Below are 17317 nucleotides of genomic sequence, written 5' to 3'. Positions count from 1 at the left end.
ACCAGTTTGGTTATGAACACAGTCCTTAATTAGAGTAATAGACTTCTCAAAATTTTGCTATAAATATTGTTACCTTGGATGAGCACGTGCAGTTTAAAAAAATCCCATGAAATCTACAGCAATGTGCTGTACTGACAAATGAGAGCTTGTTGGGTTTGCCTCCTATTCTGCACTTGTTTTAATTCCTTGGTCCTCTTCATAGTTAGAAGAAAAGCTCAAGCTTGGAAGCGATGGTAGCATTGGTTCTTGCACAGACATATGCTTAATGGAAGCTCAAATCAATAGCTTGATTGTTGTGTTGTTTTTTTTTTAATTGCAGTATAAATTGTATTTTCTTTTATAATGCCAATTAATGCTTAGGGAGTCAAAATATACAGTATGAGTTCTCTGCAATTCAAGTGTAATACATTAATTTAAACAAAGCAACAACTGCAAATGTGTATTTTATAAGGAAGTGACACAGACACTAACAGCCTTCACAGTGTGAGGCTCAAAGGTGAAGCTTTGCCTCTTGCCAAATGGGGAGTCAGCAGGTACAGACAGGAGTCAGAAACTGCAGCAGAGTAGGTAGTATGGCTTCCATGCATTTTTTAGCCTCCTCTTCAAATGCAGGAGATGTGAGGGAGCTGATGTCTTTTAAAACTTTGAGGAGAAACTCTTTCAGAGAAATGAGAAAGCGAGAGGAAGGGAGGGAGACAGCAAAGCCAGCAGCATGCTAAAAAACAACCTGCAACTGAGGAAAAAATGACCGATGAATGTTAAGTCAAGGTAGGCTAAAAATAATCTCACGAACTCTAAAGTCCTGTTTAAAGGGACATACCTGAGGTACTTCATTTGCCTTAAAACCACACTCACATTATTACACATTAAATGCTTTAATTTGCTGTGATCAATTTATTAGTAGTAGCAATAAAATACTATATATGACTACTGTTGCTTGGTTTTTGACAGCCCCACCTGCCTAACTTCTAGGAAGATACAAATGTCTTTTAAAAGCTACTTACTGATTTTTCTGCAGAGAAGTGCTAAGACTCTATACAGGTTTAAGTGATACATTTCAGGGATGCTTTAAGGGCTATGTCTGGATCTGGGCAACCAGGAGAGCAGATGAATCAATTATAGCACCAGTTCAGACCAAAGATCATGTCCAGCCATTTATGTTCTTTCTAGCAATGGCTCCCAGCCAGTTACCAGACTTGGAAGTTGCTTTCCATCAGAACGTATATAATTTCAAGAGCTGGATTAACACAATTTAAATACAAAAGGTAAACAAATGTATATTGGGAGCCGTAAAAATTGCTTCAGTTCTGAAAAGTGTCACTTCCTTAAGTAAAATAAAATCTATCAGCTTTGAAGAGTCATCACAGCCTGGGGAAGATGGGGGCTGTATTCTTTTCTGCCTCATTAAATAAATTGACTAAATCCCAGCAGGGGGGTTGTTTGTGCAGTCTCAGAGCTTTAAAACACTAGTCAACTCCACAGAGACTTTGCGAGTTTATACCCTTTGTCTGTGTGCTCTCTTACGCAAGATGCATGAGTATCCCTTGGCGTGTTGGTTAGACCACGGGCTGGCTGTCCCCTTCCCAAGGACAGCCCCTCTTCCTAGAACATGGGCAGGCTCTTTTCTCTCTCTCATTCTCTCACTGTCTTCCACTGAGTCTCTCTCAGCTGCACGGGAGCCCAGCTTCAGCCAAGTTTACAGGGGGAGGGAAAGACAACATTTGAAAAAGCAGTTTCTACTCGGTTTCTCTGGGTGTGTATTGTGCTTGAGGCCATGTCTGTCTGTCCCTGCCAGCAGCAGGCTGACCTGCCACTGCCGACAGGAACAGGAGATGGGAGAAGCAGAGGGGACTTCTCCCCATCGCTCCTCTTCTTAGTGGGGGTAGCGACCGGCTGCTGTTGCCCAGCTGATAGGCAGAGCTGCCTCTGCAGGCTGAAAGGGAGGTGGCACGGGCCCATCGGAAGGGAAAAAGTGGCGGCAGGACTGCAACGCCCACGCAGCACGTCGACACGCTGCAAGTCGGGTCCCACGAATGGGGACAGCCTGGGCATCCACAGCAGCAAAGCAGCAGGTTTTACAGTGGGGAAGGGAGATTTTCACAGGGATGGGTTCTTGAATTTGGGCACCTCAGTTCTGGTGTGGTTGCGCTTCAGGCAGCTGTGCTGTGTTTGGATTTGGCTCTGAGCACCACAGAAGGTTAACAGTGCTGCTGACAGTGTTATTGCTGCCTGGTGATGGTACTGATGGTGCAAAGGGAAAATGCCAGGACTTTGCAAGTCACTTTCTCAGGAATGGAGCAATCAATGATGAGGAATGTTGTATTTATTCTAAATTCAGACTGTCTTGCTGCTACAAGGCTCACTGCATGCTTTCCCTTCCTGTGCGCAAGTGTTCCCTGCTCCACAAAGTTGCTGTAGATCACCTAGAGTTGATATAAATAATTAATTTTAGAAAGGGGTTTCAATTTCGTGTGCTTTGGAGAATAAGAATGTTAATGGTCTCACTTATTCTCACTGTTAAGTGAGACCTGATGTGGGAGATGGGCAGATTATTTTACGTTTTTGTGCTGTGGTCGTCATTATTCCTTACCCCAAAGTACGTCGGAGCATCATAGATCGGGCGAGGATTAGATAGACCTGAAGAGCAGCCAAGCCCAACCGTGGCCATAGATTGGTGGTATGAATCCTATCAATATATTCAGCATGTAGATCACAGCACTGACACTCAGACACTGTGCTCAGTTTGAAGGACTGATGTTTCAGTAATCTTTTAGAAAAAAGAAGGTAAAATTACCATATTTGATAAGAAAATTTTTTAGGCAGGTGATAGAATATTCTTAAGCAACCTGAAGTATGGTGCTGCCTGTAAGAAATACTTTTCTGATTACAGCCTCACTTACCAGACCAGGCTGTTCACTTAAGATTTTTCTGTAACTCACACAATGGTTGTTTGCGTTAGAGACCCATGCTCTGCATGTAAATCAGAGAAGATGAGCCAAAACAAAATTAGCAAGAACTAAAAACACAGCAGTTACCCTGTGATAATTACAGTCTCTATAAACAAGTGCGATGCATCCCAGCGGGTACCCGCCATTAGAGCTCTTTCTTCTGCTTAGTATCGTTGAGTAAAACTTGCCGCTCTCAGCTTTGGAGAGAGGCTTCTCTCTTTCCAAAGTGCTCAGCTGAGGGTGGAGAAGCTGTGCATGCTTCCAGCAGACCCTGGAAGAGATGTCGCATCGCCTGAGTTCTGTCATTTTAGCACATCGGCTTTCCACGGATCCATCTCCCGTACCAAGATTTCACAGGTTAAATTATGCTTGTGAAGGCTGCGTGTGTCCAGATGACTTGTGCTATCGGTTCCCAGCGACAGCTGCTGCGGGTTTGTGTTCAGAAGAGTACTGTGCAGGGATCGTCCCTCCTCATAAACCCTGTTTTGCGGGTATTTGCCAAATGCCTGGGGCATGTGTTTGTCCGGGATTTATTAGTCAGGAGGCTGACTGACTGATGGGTGAAGTGGGGACCACTTTCTTGTCTCCTGGTCGCTCAGGATACCAGCTTACAATGCGGGTATCCTACTGAGGTAGTCACAAGGCCCTGCCTTAGTTATCCTCAAGACCCACGATACTTTAAGAGATTTCATCCTCTCAGTTTCTGTGGGACTCAATAAGCAGCTTGTCATTTCTAAAGCCTGCTGCAGGATGATCACTGTAACAAATAAGCTCTGGGACACAAACTACCCTCTCATTTCTAGTGCCTCATGTTGTTTTCGATTCTCTTCATTATTCTCAGTGACTTGAGGAATAAATGCACCACATTCTTTGATCTTGCAGAGTAACCAAACCATTTATGAAGGCACAGATATCGTACAGAGAAAAATCTCTTAAATCTCATGGACGAAGTACACTCAAAATAAATATCTATTTTTTCCCCCTTTTTCACCCTCTATTACTGTTCTGAGAGATTCTGACTGCAAGGATCACTGGAGGTCTGGAGGAAGGTAGGCATATTGATAGATAACTTGTAATCCTTTATTTGTTATCCCTTTAGCACCTGTTTTTTGGCATGTCTGGCTGATTAACAGGCTTGCTATCCCACTCACACCTGACCAAGAAAAATGTGTAAAAAAATTAATTAAAAAAGATGGCAAAACCAGATATTCATTAAATCAGTTAACAGTCTGGGGCCTCCATAATTATTTAAACAGAAAAACGGCACGGATAGCCTGGTCTGTCTGGGCAGATGGGAGAACAGGGAAATCAGAGTATCTGTTTTCTTACTTAGCTCTGCCACTATCCCCCTGCGAATGAAATTCAACTTGAAATCTGATGACAATTTTAAGTCCCCCACGAATTAAGTAGGACATTAAGTAGGACTTCCTTGCATTTGCTGTCTACAGAGGGCCATTTCATCCTCCCTAGCCCTGGACAAGTAATTAAAGTCTAAATGTTTAAAAATATCATGGCTTTTGGAGGCAATTAGAACATCTGGTCCCTACAGCAGAACCAAAATGCTGGTTTCAGCAGCTGAGCTCCTAGTGCTTACTTGGTGGGAACCATGTGGCGCTGCAGAGGAATGACTAATGCAATAGTTGGACTGAGTCTTAAATTAGGCTCCTTCCCAGGGTGGCAAGGGGCTATGCCCAGCTGCTCTGGGGAAGCCCTCCCTGAGCCTTTTGGGATAAACGAGATATGGCGTTCCTGGCAGGAGCCCAGATAGCACTGATTACTGTAAATACACATTGCTGGGTCATATGGCATAGCCACAGTCCTCCAGTTACCTAGGAGAGGTTTCTGCTGCTTACAAACAGGCTCTGGAGAAAACACCCTAGCAGGTTCTGTAGCAGAGATGAGAACCCAGAGTTTCTCTCAGCTTTAAGCAATTGCAGCCAGTTTTCTTCACAGCTTCACAAGGAGAGACTTGAAGGAGGCCCTGTGCAAAATATTGGATGCTCAAGGAGGAAAAAGAAATCTTTATCCCTGTTTTCCCCTGCCAAGGGGAGAGTACAAGGGACCTTCCCTCCTGTGGCAGGGACAACGGCTTCCCTTGCTGGTGAGTCCTACAAACAAACAGCACCAGCACTTTCAGCTCTGTGTTAAATACAATGGCTTTTACCTTTTGCAAGGAACTTCGTCCTGTCAGTCTAAGTGACATGGGCTCTTAGGAAGCTGCCCCAAGTACTGGTAGGCGAAGGAATAACCTGAGCAGGCAGGAGCGCATTGGGTGTGGAACACCTCCTCCTCATCCAGATGGGCCATCCTCAGTAGCACATCTCCAAGTGCCTGGGGGATGTCAGAATAAAATGGTGGGAGCGAGGACCTTGCAGAACTAGGTGTCAGGTGACCCAGAATTTCCCAAGAATAGATTTTATTATTTGCATGCCTAAATTCCTCCAAATCTTGCAAGAAGCACACAGGCTTTTTCACATCCATCTCTTAAAATTTGGTAAGTGGCATTTCTGTTCATTTCACCTTCTCCAGCTGAATTCTGCTGGAAGCCACCAGCGGTCAGTGGTGGAAATTTTAGTTACTGTCAGCTTGTTTTATAAGCCACAAAGAGCCAGATGGAGCCAATTCCATAATCCTTAAATATAAATAATGTATTATTTAATACAGATTCTGAAGTCCTTTCAGGCTTGCAAATCAGCCAGTTAATAACTTTTCATTTCAGACATACTGAACACTGTAATAACCTGATGTCATTTTGAACACAGCAATTAAGTATTCAGTGTACAAGACAAATGGAGACTCATTACAGTCAATCAGGGAGGAATTACATGAACTTAAATTGCAGGTATTTATCGCAGTTTCTCAAAGGAATATTTTACTAGCTATTTTGAAAGAAAAAGCTGCTTCTTTGTTATTCTGTAAAAGTACTACCTTCTTTATAAAGAACTTCTAATGAGATCTTTTTCCAATCCTAATGTTTTATGGTAATCCGACTGCACTATGTCATCATAGGTCATTGTGAAATTAGATAGTGAGTGTGACAAATATATCTTATACTGGCAATTTCTTAGCAATCTATTTTAAGGTTTTGCCTTTGTGATGACTAGAATGAGAGAAAGCTTTACTTTGGATAATGCAATAAGAACTGATTTAGCAGCCAGTGACTTCCAGTACACTGGCCAGAAAAAAAAAGAAAAAAAAACAGCAAGAAAAAGTAATATTTGATACGCTTAGTTTGTCGTGTTTGCTTACCTTGGAAAATGTTGGGAGTTTTCCAGTAGAGCTCAGTGACATAAGTAGTACAAAGTACACTTAGTTAAATACAAAGATTCAATTTTTTATGATTGCAATTTTTAATGATTTCAACTCCATTCCTCTCTCTAAGTTTTGTGCTATATTTATCTTTTATATGAGATTGTCTAATCTGTAATAAGGCTGCCAAAAGCCAATTACCAATATTGGGGTAATAATAATACATTGTAAAAGAGGAATTGGAATAAAATTATTTCCATTTAGCCAAGAATTTCAGAGTGAAATATTAAGTAGAATCATGACTAGATTTAGAGAAAGAAAACCAGGCTGAGGCTGCTTTTCAGAAACTTGCTTAACATTTTTTTCCCTGAAATTCTTTACAGCAGAGAAGCCCAATGCTATTGGTTCCAGCTGTAGCACTAGGGGCTCCTATTGCTTTAAGATAAAATTTTATTATCGGTTGAACAAATCACAGTCAGACTCTGCTAATCAATAATCTTTGCATCCCAAATGACTTACAGTAAAGCTCTCATTTTAACTCCCTGCTTTCAGTAACAGCATGTTTCTCTTCTAGGTCATTTGGCATTATTCATATTTAGACTGAGAGGTTGTGCCTTGTACTCACTCTTTGTGAAAATAGAATTTACATGAGCATTCCCTGAAATGTCTCAGTCAACTTCAGTTTCATTAAGAGACGTTGGTATTCCAAGACAACTAGAATTTGTTGAAAGGTTTGCAGAGAAAAGCATGTTAATTAAGTAGTTTTGCCTTAGAAAAGTAGTTACGTTTCCATAGGAAGAAGGGAGCAATTTTTTCTTCATTTTCTTTATTCCACAGAATTAAATACAAAGACCCTAAGACAGTGGGCATGCCTTGATGCAGCCTGACTGCGCCAGTTTATTACTGAATTTTATTCTGGACTTTATATATTTACTGGAATTAACTACCATGTGACCTTCTCTCAGAAGCATTTCAGGGTAGTTTATAAAATAGAGAAAATTGTACAGTTGGTGTAATTTATATGAGAAAATAAGCAGTTCCAGATTCTGCTAGTTGTGATCTTTTTGGGAAACATTTTAGTTTTGAGAAATCATTTCCAGTTCATCAAGTGAAAAGTGGGATGTGGTCAGAAGAAGAGACCAGCAAACCAGCTGATATGCCAACCGTGTCCAGGTTGGACAAACGTCCAATTTGTTCCAGGACTCATCCAGAACATTTCTGAATCTCAGTTGCTCACACTGTGGTCATTGACTACATTTTCATTTCTGTCCTGGAAGAACCATTTTCTGCAAGTCAGAATTTTATTTCCCAGTGAGCCTTTCCTAGACTTCAGCAAGGACCTGAAAGCTTTCCTAATGCAGCCAAGACATTTGCTGTTCCAAAAGTACCACAACGCAGAGCTGTGCTTATTCTGTAGCTGGATCAACACATCAGCATTTCCGACAATTCCGTTCTGAAACTCTGGGACTACTTGTGCATCTGATCTGAACTTCTGCCCCATTTACATCAGCTGCCTTATTCTGGTTTGTACAGAAGAGGGGATGAAACTGAAGGACAAAGTGGCTTGCTGCAGCTTACACAGAGATAAAGCCAGCCACGACCAGAACCTCATTTCGTGCTCCATGTATTTGGTAAAATTAGATTTGCAGCATTAGCTGCTCTGTTTTGTTGCATAGTATTGTAGGGGATTTGGCAGAAGGTTGGTTTGTGTGACAGGGAGCTGAGTTATAAATAATAATGTTTTGTTCCTACAGGTGCTGCTTTACAATTAAATTGACTGCAAGAAAAATACAGTCTGAAAATAAAGTGCCACGTATCACAGTTCAAAATGTACTGATTTATAACATCAAGACAGGGTATGTTTTGAAACACTTACAAGTCTTGCTTTTCCCCCAGACAATGTGCATCACCCATGAGGAGAATGATTTTTGCTGTCCTTGAAAACCTTGTAAGCTGGAGCTGGTGGAAAGCTGTGCTGTCAGTCATCCCAAAGAGTGTGTTTCTGTGAAGCACCCACCAAGTAAGAACATTGGCCCCTAAGAAAACTTTCCTAAACTTAATGAAATGTGCTGCCTTGTAGGAGACACTGCTTCAAATTTCAGTTCTGATCGACTTGGGTTATTCCAGAGTGAAAAACTTTCCTTCTAACTAAGCAGAATAAGCTCTTGTATCAGGCTCTCCCAAAAACTGAGAGCCCACCTAGAGGCTGCGAAGCCTGATGCATGTGGGCTGTTTTCCCTAGAGCTTTGCAAGAGGTTTGAGGTTTTCTTTGAAATCAATTCTGCACCTTGAGAGCTGCTGTGAGGCAGGAGAGGGCTTTGCAACTGGGAGGGCAGGGTCATTCTGCAGAAAGCACTGGTCTTCCTGGTGGATTTTACTTCTGATTCTAGGTCTTTGAGTGTCAGAGGTTTGAAAACAGGTAGGAGTTTCACAGGGATTAATCCAGTCGATTAAATCATGCGAAAAAGAAGTAAATGAACTGAAGAAGAACTTTATAACAGCTATTTACTTATTTTGTGAGATAAGCATGAGCATGATGAATAGGCTGAGCCAAACCTAAAGTAGTTACTTGACTCCACTGGTGATCTATGGTGGAGTTTGTATGTTTGGTCAGCAACAGATTTCTCTGGCCAGAGCAGGAGCCAAAGGAGAAAATTGTCTCTTAAGACTGTTTGGAGGGCACTGTCTGAGAGATCTAGTAATTAGATATACATCTAAGTCAGGGCAGCTGTTTGCCTGGGTTTTTTTTTCTGCTACATGACTTTTAGCTACTTGGTCATGTTATATTGCAAGACAATACAGTCACAGAAATGGTTTAAATTGCTTTATGTAAGAAACTTCTAGTCAACCATGTCACAGTAATGTCTTGAGGTGAATTGCCACAAAACTAGTAAAAATGTTTTGCAAATTATTTAGGATGTCATAAACAATGTTTGTCTGATTTTAGTGATACTGAGATATCAATTATTCAGGTAAGCCTTTGCCTCTTCAGCAATAACAGACAGGTGATTAAGACACTTTGAAAATAATACTGTCTCATGCCTTCTTCTATATGCTATTCAACAAGGATAATATTTTTTTCTTTCAACAGGCTATTGTGAGGCTTTATTATTGCTTATAATGAGGTTGGTGATATTAGAGTGGAAATTCTACCCGTAATTACTCAAGTCAGAATATCCTGACATGAGAAAATAACATTTTCCAAACCATAATTAACTGAGCTGAATGAATATTCAGAGATACATACATGACTTATTGGTGACCTACAGAAATGATAGTGTATAATTATTCCTAGAACATTTAAGCCAGCCGTTACTTTAGCATTTAAGCAGTGGAAGCATGTTTAGGAATACTTTTAGTAGAAGCAGAAAAGAAAGTATTTAAAACACTATGTTTTAAATGTGAGGTAGGAACCTAGGGGTTTGGAAAACAGCAAATTCTAAGATAAAACTACTTTTTTAACAATTTATAAAGCTGAAATTATGCCAATTCACTATTAAAATAGCTAAAGCAATACAACTTTTTCTACATTAGACAATATACAGGTTAGCCATCCTTACGGTGTTAAAATCAGAGCATAAATTAGACATTCTTAATAACCACATGCATATCAATTTCATTGAACAAGGTACCTAAGAATACATATCTGAATATTAAACATTGCAGAACTGTTGTGGAAACCATTGCAAAATAACATTTGCGTATAATTAACTGTAGCTAAGTTGCAATCACAAAGGAGGGAATGGGAAGAGAAGAGGCATAAAGATATTCAGCATAAAGTAGGTTCTAGAATTTCGGTGACTGTAGCTAATATTGAACTCCTTTTAATTGTCATTCTTTGCCTAATTTCCATCCACCTATATCCCAAACAACCATATCTAATCAAAATTAAAAAAAACCCAAAACATTAAGTGGAATACTTTTTAAGGAGCTCCAGGGAAATAAGACAAATTCAATTTCTGAAAAATTGTTTGTGCCCTTGTTTGGGAAAGGGAAAGGGCTGGATTTTACTCTCCATTGTAACTATGCAATTACAGCAGAACAGAATGTGTCCAGTAATTTTATAATCAGGTTTATGCCATCTGCAAAGTAAGTCTGGTCCCTCTGATATTGTCTGCCTCTATAGGTTTATGGGCTAGAGATGATATACGTAGCAGATATTAGTTGCTAGCATGAAGTATTCGTCAATGTAATTCCAGATCAGGCTTTATAGAAGTGCATGAACTGCTAAAACATTATTGTTTTGATCAGTTCTGTTCAGCTGCAAAGCTACAATTCTTTGTTCTTTGTTCACTATACAAGACTGGTTTACTAGAGAGATTCGACTTCTCTTTCTCCACTCCACGGATATATTGCAGCATTTGAGGGAACCTATGCAAGATACAGACTTGTTTACATAGAAAAAAAAGGTTTATAAATAGCTTTGTGATTGCAGTGATGTTAGGGTCTCTGAAGCCAAGCAAGTCATTAAAACTAACTGCATTTCTGGCTGACACTAATAAAGGAACTTCTGACCCTCAATTTCAAGTCCTGTTTGTACAGTCCTCAGGCAAGTCATTAAATTTAAAATCTTTTGAGGATCTCTAAGCATCATTTTGATTTTTTTGTACCTTAATACTATGAGGAAAGGTCTAGAAGAGGTTATGCATGTGTAAAACCAGCCCTAGCCCTAAGGGCACTGACACCTATTTCAGCTTGCACGAAGATGACTTACATTGCAGTTTCACTTGATTGTGGTTGAACAGTGGATTTAAGTGTCCTTCTCAATAGAAACTCTTGCTTACCTTCTGTGCAGTTAACCTAATACTTGCAGTCTTCTAGTTGCAATATGCTCTGATCCTATGATCTTGCTTGGTCTTAAAGGTAATTTGCAAGGCCAATATAGGTAGGATCTAATCCTACTTTTACCATAAAGTAATATTATTATGTGATACTTCTGCCTGAAGATGACTTAGGTAAGTTAAACAAAGGCTTAAATTGGGACAGCTTTGGCAGGAAGTCTGAGGATGTGTGAGACAGAGCAATAACTCTGATGCATGGAAGTGGAAAAATACTTCAGTTAATGCCGAGTGGAAGCAGGAGATCCCAATGACTTTGAAAAGAATATCCTCAGAAAGATGGATATAAGGAAATGATACACAAAAAAGCAACACAGATAGTAAGGAATCCCATATAAGGTGACGCTTCGCTTTAGTTACAGGACTAAACACTCACTTGAGATGTAGGAGTCCTTTCTTTAGCTCCCTTTTTTGCCCAAGAGACTCCACATTTCCCACCACTGATTAGAGTCCCTCACCTGGCAGAGCAGCCTGGTTTGGATTGATTCAGCTGGTTGCATTGCTGTTTCCCTCTGCCCACGATCAAGTCTCTGCCAACAGGACTGTGTCTCCGGACTCCTATTCATCTGCTGAATGTCTGAGACACTAAATACGGTCATGAATTGGCTCTTCTCTACTTCTCAGTGGACTTTCAGATCTTTTGTGGAAGGTTAAGCAGCTTTTTCAGCAAGACTGAGATGTTTCTTCAGTCAGAGAATAACAATTAAGGATACTTGCCAGGGTATGGAGAGTAGGAAGTGTGGGGTATGTGTGAGGCGGCAGCAGATCTGCAGTTCTGAAAAGGAAAGGCAATTCCTGCAGTACACTTCTTTTCATTTGCTTCTTTGAAAACATTTTCATATAAAAGAATAAGGTATGAGGTAAAAAAAGTGCTGGGAGTAAGCACTGTTCATACAGTAACAGCTACATGCCAGTTAATCTGGACTCTCATTATTTCATAATTATTTTGTGATTGTCAAACATTATTTTTTCTGTCTTCCTGTGTTTTGTTTTGTTTGGGTTTTGGGGGAGGTTTTGGTTTTGTAGTTTTATAAGGGATGTCACTCTGCAATGCAAATAATTTAGAATCAAGTTCCCCTTCACTGAACTTGATACTTGCCTCTAGAAAACTTAAAAATGCTTTATAATTCGAAGGATGGAAAGAATCTCAACGCATCTCTTACCGGAAAACTTCACAGCAATTCACTCCACAGCCTTGGGATGGCACACTTGCTACAGGAGGCATCAGACAGCCCATGCCTGGCAGCCACCTGGGAAGCACAGAGATGAGAGCAGGTTTATAGAAATGGCAGTTCAAGGTGTACAGCCTGTAGAGGTGGAAAGCAGGAGCTTACTTGGGTCAAAGGCTGCATACAAAAGGGATTGGTGCAGCCTGCTGCTGGAGAAGGCCAAGGGGATATTCCCTGCAGAGAAGAGTTGATTGAACGTGGAGTTCCTGTGATAAAGTGCACAGGACTTCTGTCATCATTGTAAAGGCCCTAAAGTCCTTACTGGTGGCATTTCTATGGATGGTCCAGGTTAGCTGAATATTTAGGGTTAATTCCCAACTTTACCCTCAAAAAATCAGCTGAAGGCAAGCATTCTGTGGAGGAGTTAATTAGACCTTGAAGACCCAGATAGACATAATGAAGATAGAGTGGGAAATTCTCTCCGTGAAAGAATGAACGAGTGTGAATATGTTAAATGAAGTTGGGGAATGAGGGAGGAATTATCCCTTGTATTTTGTTTTACGGCTTATTGAGGATAGATGGGAATGCTGTGAGGGATTTTTACCAAACTGTTCCAAAACTGAATTGACCAAGAGTCTGTGCAATCCAGCTAAACTTGAACCTTTGTTCTTGTTCATTCTGCTATGACCTTGTTTTTTACACAAGCTTGCTAAACCTTGAAAAGCAAATTGAAGGTCTAGTGCGTACCAGCAGCTCGGAGTCTGCACCATGTGTCTGTTTGAATGGCTCTAATGAGGCCAAGGGAGCTTTGTTTTGAAATCCAGAAGCATGACTGCTCTTGCAGAATCCTGATCTTTGCAAGGAAAATCATGCCTCATTTGCACGGTCAAAGCTAAGACCTTTGCTTTGCCTCTGGTCACCATCACCCTGCAGTCTCTGGTTGAGGACTGCTGTGGAAGCGCTACAACTCTGGTCTAATTTTTGTCTCTTTTTGTTATGCCTTTGGCCAGCTGCTGGTCAGGCTCATTTGGTCTCCTGTGCATAAGGCCTTGAAATTTTCTTGGAAGTGGCCTTAGAAGAAATTTATGATAATAAATTCTGCTATTCTTGCAGAACAACTGCATTTATTTTCTAATACAAGTAAGCTTTTATTGATCAGTGCTCATACAGCAACTTTGGCAGGCATTTATTTTTCATGCCTTGCTTCAAAAATTGTAATTTGAATTTTCTTTTTATTTTTTTTTTAGAAATACAAAAGCAAAAGTGACACATAATGGTTCTCGAAGCAGATCGTGGAAATCATAATTTATAAGGGGACATCAAACATCAGTCAAATATAAAATTCTACTGCAGGCTTAATTTTACTTACAGTCAAGAAAAGCAGACGAATAGTGGAACAAACGTATTAATCTGTACATGTACCAGAGCTTCTCAAGCTCTACCGATAGCAAGATAGCAAATGGATGATAAGAGAAAACCCAGGAAAACAGTAACTCAGAACATCAGATTGTTTTACTAGCTGGGATTTATTCTATTATACCCTCATTCTCCTGATAATTATTGTTGGCAACAAAAAAGCACTGTGAGTTACTATTACTATAATTTAACACTCAACTGAATCAAAACAGCAGTGAGCTAGTGCACATCTGACTGACACCCCCATGGGCCAGATCTGAGACTACATGGGTGCCTGCACTCGGTGTTTCTCCTCTTACAAATGTTCTGCCCTTGCTCCAGGCGAGGACTTGCGGCCAACCCACAGCAAGCAGGACTATTGAGAGGTGCTGACATGGCAGGGAAGCAACTGCTCCAACCTTCCCAGGAAACTTTGTTTCTGGAAAACTCCAGTCCAAAAAGTGTTCACAGTACTAACACCAGGAGCATCTTTCTTTCCTTCTGGAGCCCAGGAGCAGGTGGCCCTCGTCCAGTTGGCCCTCACCCAGGTGGCCCTCGCTATACTAATGAGAAGCTATAAATTAGAGCAGGCTGGGGAGGTAGGGAGTTTCTCTGCTTCTGTCTGTGGTTTCTCCTGTATCATGGAGGCAGTACTCTGGGGCAGCAACCATTGTTCCATACAGTGGATATTGAAGAGCATCATCAGGGTGGGCTCCTGGAGCTGTTGTACTGCAATCTGTGAAGGTGAGGAAGTGGTTTTGAGCAGTTCTGTCTCCTTGCTGCTTCTCAGGCGGGGGAAGAAGGGCACCTAGAGGTAGGAAGGTATGTGCTGCTGGCCTGGCTTATTCATCTTGAAAAAGTGGCAACCGGTGTGGAAAGTGTATGCCCTGTGGGAGCAGGGTGCTGCTTCTATCCGGGCTATCCTGCTGTTGTGCTGTGGGGAGGGAAGTTGGCTGTGTGGCATGACTGGCTTGCCTGTGGGCACCCCTGTCCCAGCCTTGGCTGTTCCTGTCCTGCTGGTAGGTAGGAATTCTGGGTTTGGGCAAGTAACCCTTTTTCAGTGATATTGCTGTGGGAAGCACTTGCTTGACCTATACTGTCTGTTTTGGAAAGAATCACTCTATTGCAGCTGGTGTCTCTCTGTGCTGGTGGGTAGCGCAAACGATAAATGGTTTGGTCCCTTGTACAGCATGGTTCTAACTTGCCCATCAGGCTGCTTTATTTGACTTTTTTCTTTTTCCCCAAAGAAATAGGGTGAGTTATGTGGGGGTGGTACAGAGCTGTGCCGCATAGCCTGGCTTTCCGTTCACTCTCGCAGAGTGACACGATTGTAGCTCTGGTCTGTGGTTTCTGTCCTCAGCTCTCCCCCCTACTCTCGCCTTTGCTGTTAGCAACTGCAGTGATGAGGAGGAATTCTTCCCAGAATTGTGCAGTTGATAGATGCAGGTTGGGCTCCAATCTACAAAGCCTTCAATCATCATCTATAATATACTTCATTTCTTGAGCTCAGATATTCAAGGCTGTACTTCAGTGGTCTCATACTTGTCTGTAAAAATAAGCAGCTACTGTGGTATTCATCTGGGAAAAAGTAATCAAAATACAGCGTGTGACAAATTTAAAATAAAACAACCACAAAAACTGTTACTTCTGTGGTTTTAAAATTCAAAACACTAGAGAAATTCACAAAAAAGAAAAAAAAAAAAGACTGTTCTTGCGGTTTTGGTGTTTTTTTTTTTTCCAGAATTGGTTACATAACACCTGCAATGTTTAGTAGCTCTACTTTGCTTTCTCGCCTTCACACTAAGGTCATCTTTAAAAAGACAAAAATGCTAAGTGGTTGAAGGGGAAGAAATCATACTGCATATTCGTTTCTGGGTTAGACATTCTTGATTTCCTATTTATTTTGTGTGTGTGCTTTCTGTGGTCCTTATTGATTTGAATGTCATGTTCTGTTTGAGAGGAAATAATTTGCTTCTTTGAAACTAAGAACACTTGACATTACAAAGCTTCTGTAATAATACAGGATTGGTGCTGTTTATTTTGAATAGACTTTATTAGTTTTCTGACTGTAGATTAGATCCCTCAAAGAGGAATTTGTGAAGCTGAAGTATGTCACTGTAACTTCAGTTGGTGCTGCATTCGCTCCTGTTCTGAGTAGGTGAGATCATGATTTACTGAGTGAAAATTGACCAGCATGCACAAGCCTCCAAAGTAAATCAAGAACGAAACCCACCTGGTCCTTCTCTCTGCTCAAGGGAGCAGCTTCCTCCACTCTGCCAAAGCCAGAAGGGTTCTGTGAGAATTTTTTGAATGAGTTTTTTTTTAGCTTCCCCAGTGTTCCTGTAAAAATCATTGCAGTTACTGAAAAGTTGCTTATGTGTCTGTTAATGGCTGGAAGAGTTTCTTTTGTCCCAGTAGACATATTAAACAGAAAGTGGGCAGTTAATGAACACAACATGCTCTATTTAAATGGCATTTAGAAAGTCCTTTTTCTTGACATTTTGTTACTTTCCCAAATGTTGTTTGAAACATGGATTTTTCTTTTGGGAACACTATTATCTACAGTTATTATTTCATCTTGATGTATTTAAGCAGAGTGCATCTTTATCAGGGTCTAAATGAAAGTGTGCTCCAAAGTGAACTGGTACCCTTGTCCTCAGTCACCTAAAATGTCTGTGTCACGGTTATTGGGTAAATTACTGTGTGGATTTCTATGACTCAGTGTATAATCTTCTGTCACATTAATGTTACCCTTGTTGATTTATGCTTGAGAAGTATTGCTTGCAGTCTCCTGATACTTCTTTATATATTTCTAGGCACTTACCTTCTCTGCTATTACAATGTTTCCTAGCCTACTTCCTCGATTTTCTTTCTCTAATGTAAGTCTTTAGTTGTCAATTCTTTGAATTTTGAAAGTTTATATGGGAAATTTAGTTCCTGAGCATTCTGTCGCCAAAATAATGTTGTTCTGTAGCCAAACTAATGATAACTTTATGTAATTAAGTTGAAGAAAATCATCTTGATTTGCTTGTACTTCTAAATGTATCTACTGACAGAAACAGTGACCTGTGCAAGAGTGGTCTGTTCCATCAGTGAAGGTTAATGAAGATCTAAATTTATTTCTTGGTCTCAATTCCCTCTGAGTATGTTGGAGTAGAACAGATGCTCTTACCCTTTTTCCGTCCAGCCACATCCACACTGGTGAGATGCTGACTTGTTGCCTTGCTGTCTTGTTGGTGCTTCTGCCCAAAATTTGATCTTTGCTTCCTGTCTGCATTGTCTGAGTGAGACAGAAAAGCTGTTCCTGCTATTTTCAGTAAGGAAGTATTTAAGCAGCTGGAAGTAGAGGCTCACTTCTGACAGGCGATCGGTTGCAGCTACCATCTCTCTCCCTTGTGCTCTGTGGGCCTTGCAGTGTGCCCCACTGCCATGGCATTGAGGGGGCAGAACCATCCCTTGGTTCTTGGGGAGGGAAGGGGGGTATTTTGGGGTGGTAATGCCTCTGGATGCAGCGAGCATGGAAAGCAGGGTAAGTAAAGGGAGACCCTGGCTCAAACACTTCCTCCTCCTCCTTTCCCTTCTGTCCCCTTCCTGCGATTGCTCTATTGCCTCCAAATCAGTCTTCCTGACTCCAAATTGAGGGCAATGCAACTGTCTTTCTTTTCCCTTCCCATTCCCTTGTTTTGGGCTGCAGCAAAAGTTCAAGCTGTGCTGCAGC

Source organism: Numenius arquata, chromosome 2 (genome assembly GCF_964106895.1).
Source record: "Numenius arquata chromosome 2, bNumArq3.hap1.1, whole genome shotgun sequence".
NCBI classification, from domain to species: domain Eukaryota; kingdom Metazoa; phylum Chordata; class Aves; order Charadriiformes; family Scolopacidae; genus Numenius; species Numenius arquata.
This window is presented reverse-complemented; position numbering follows the sequence as displayed.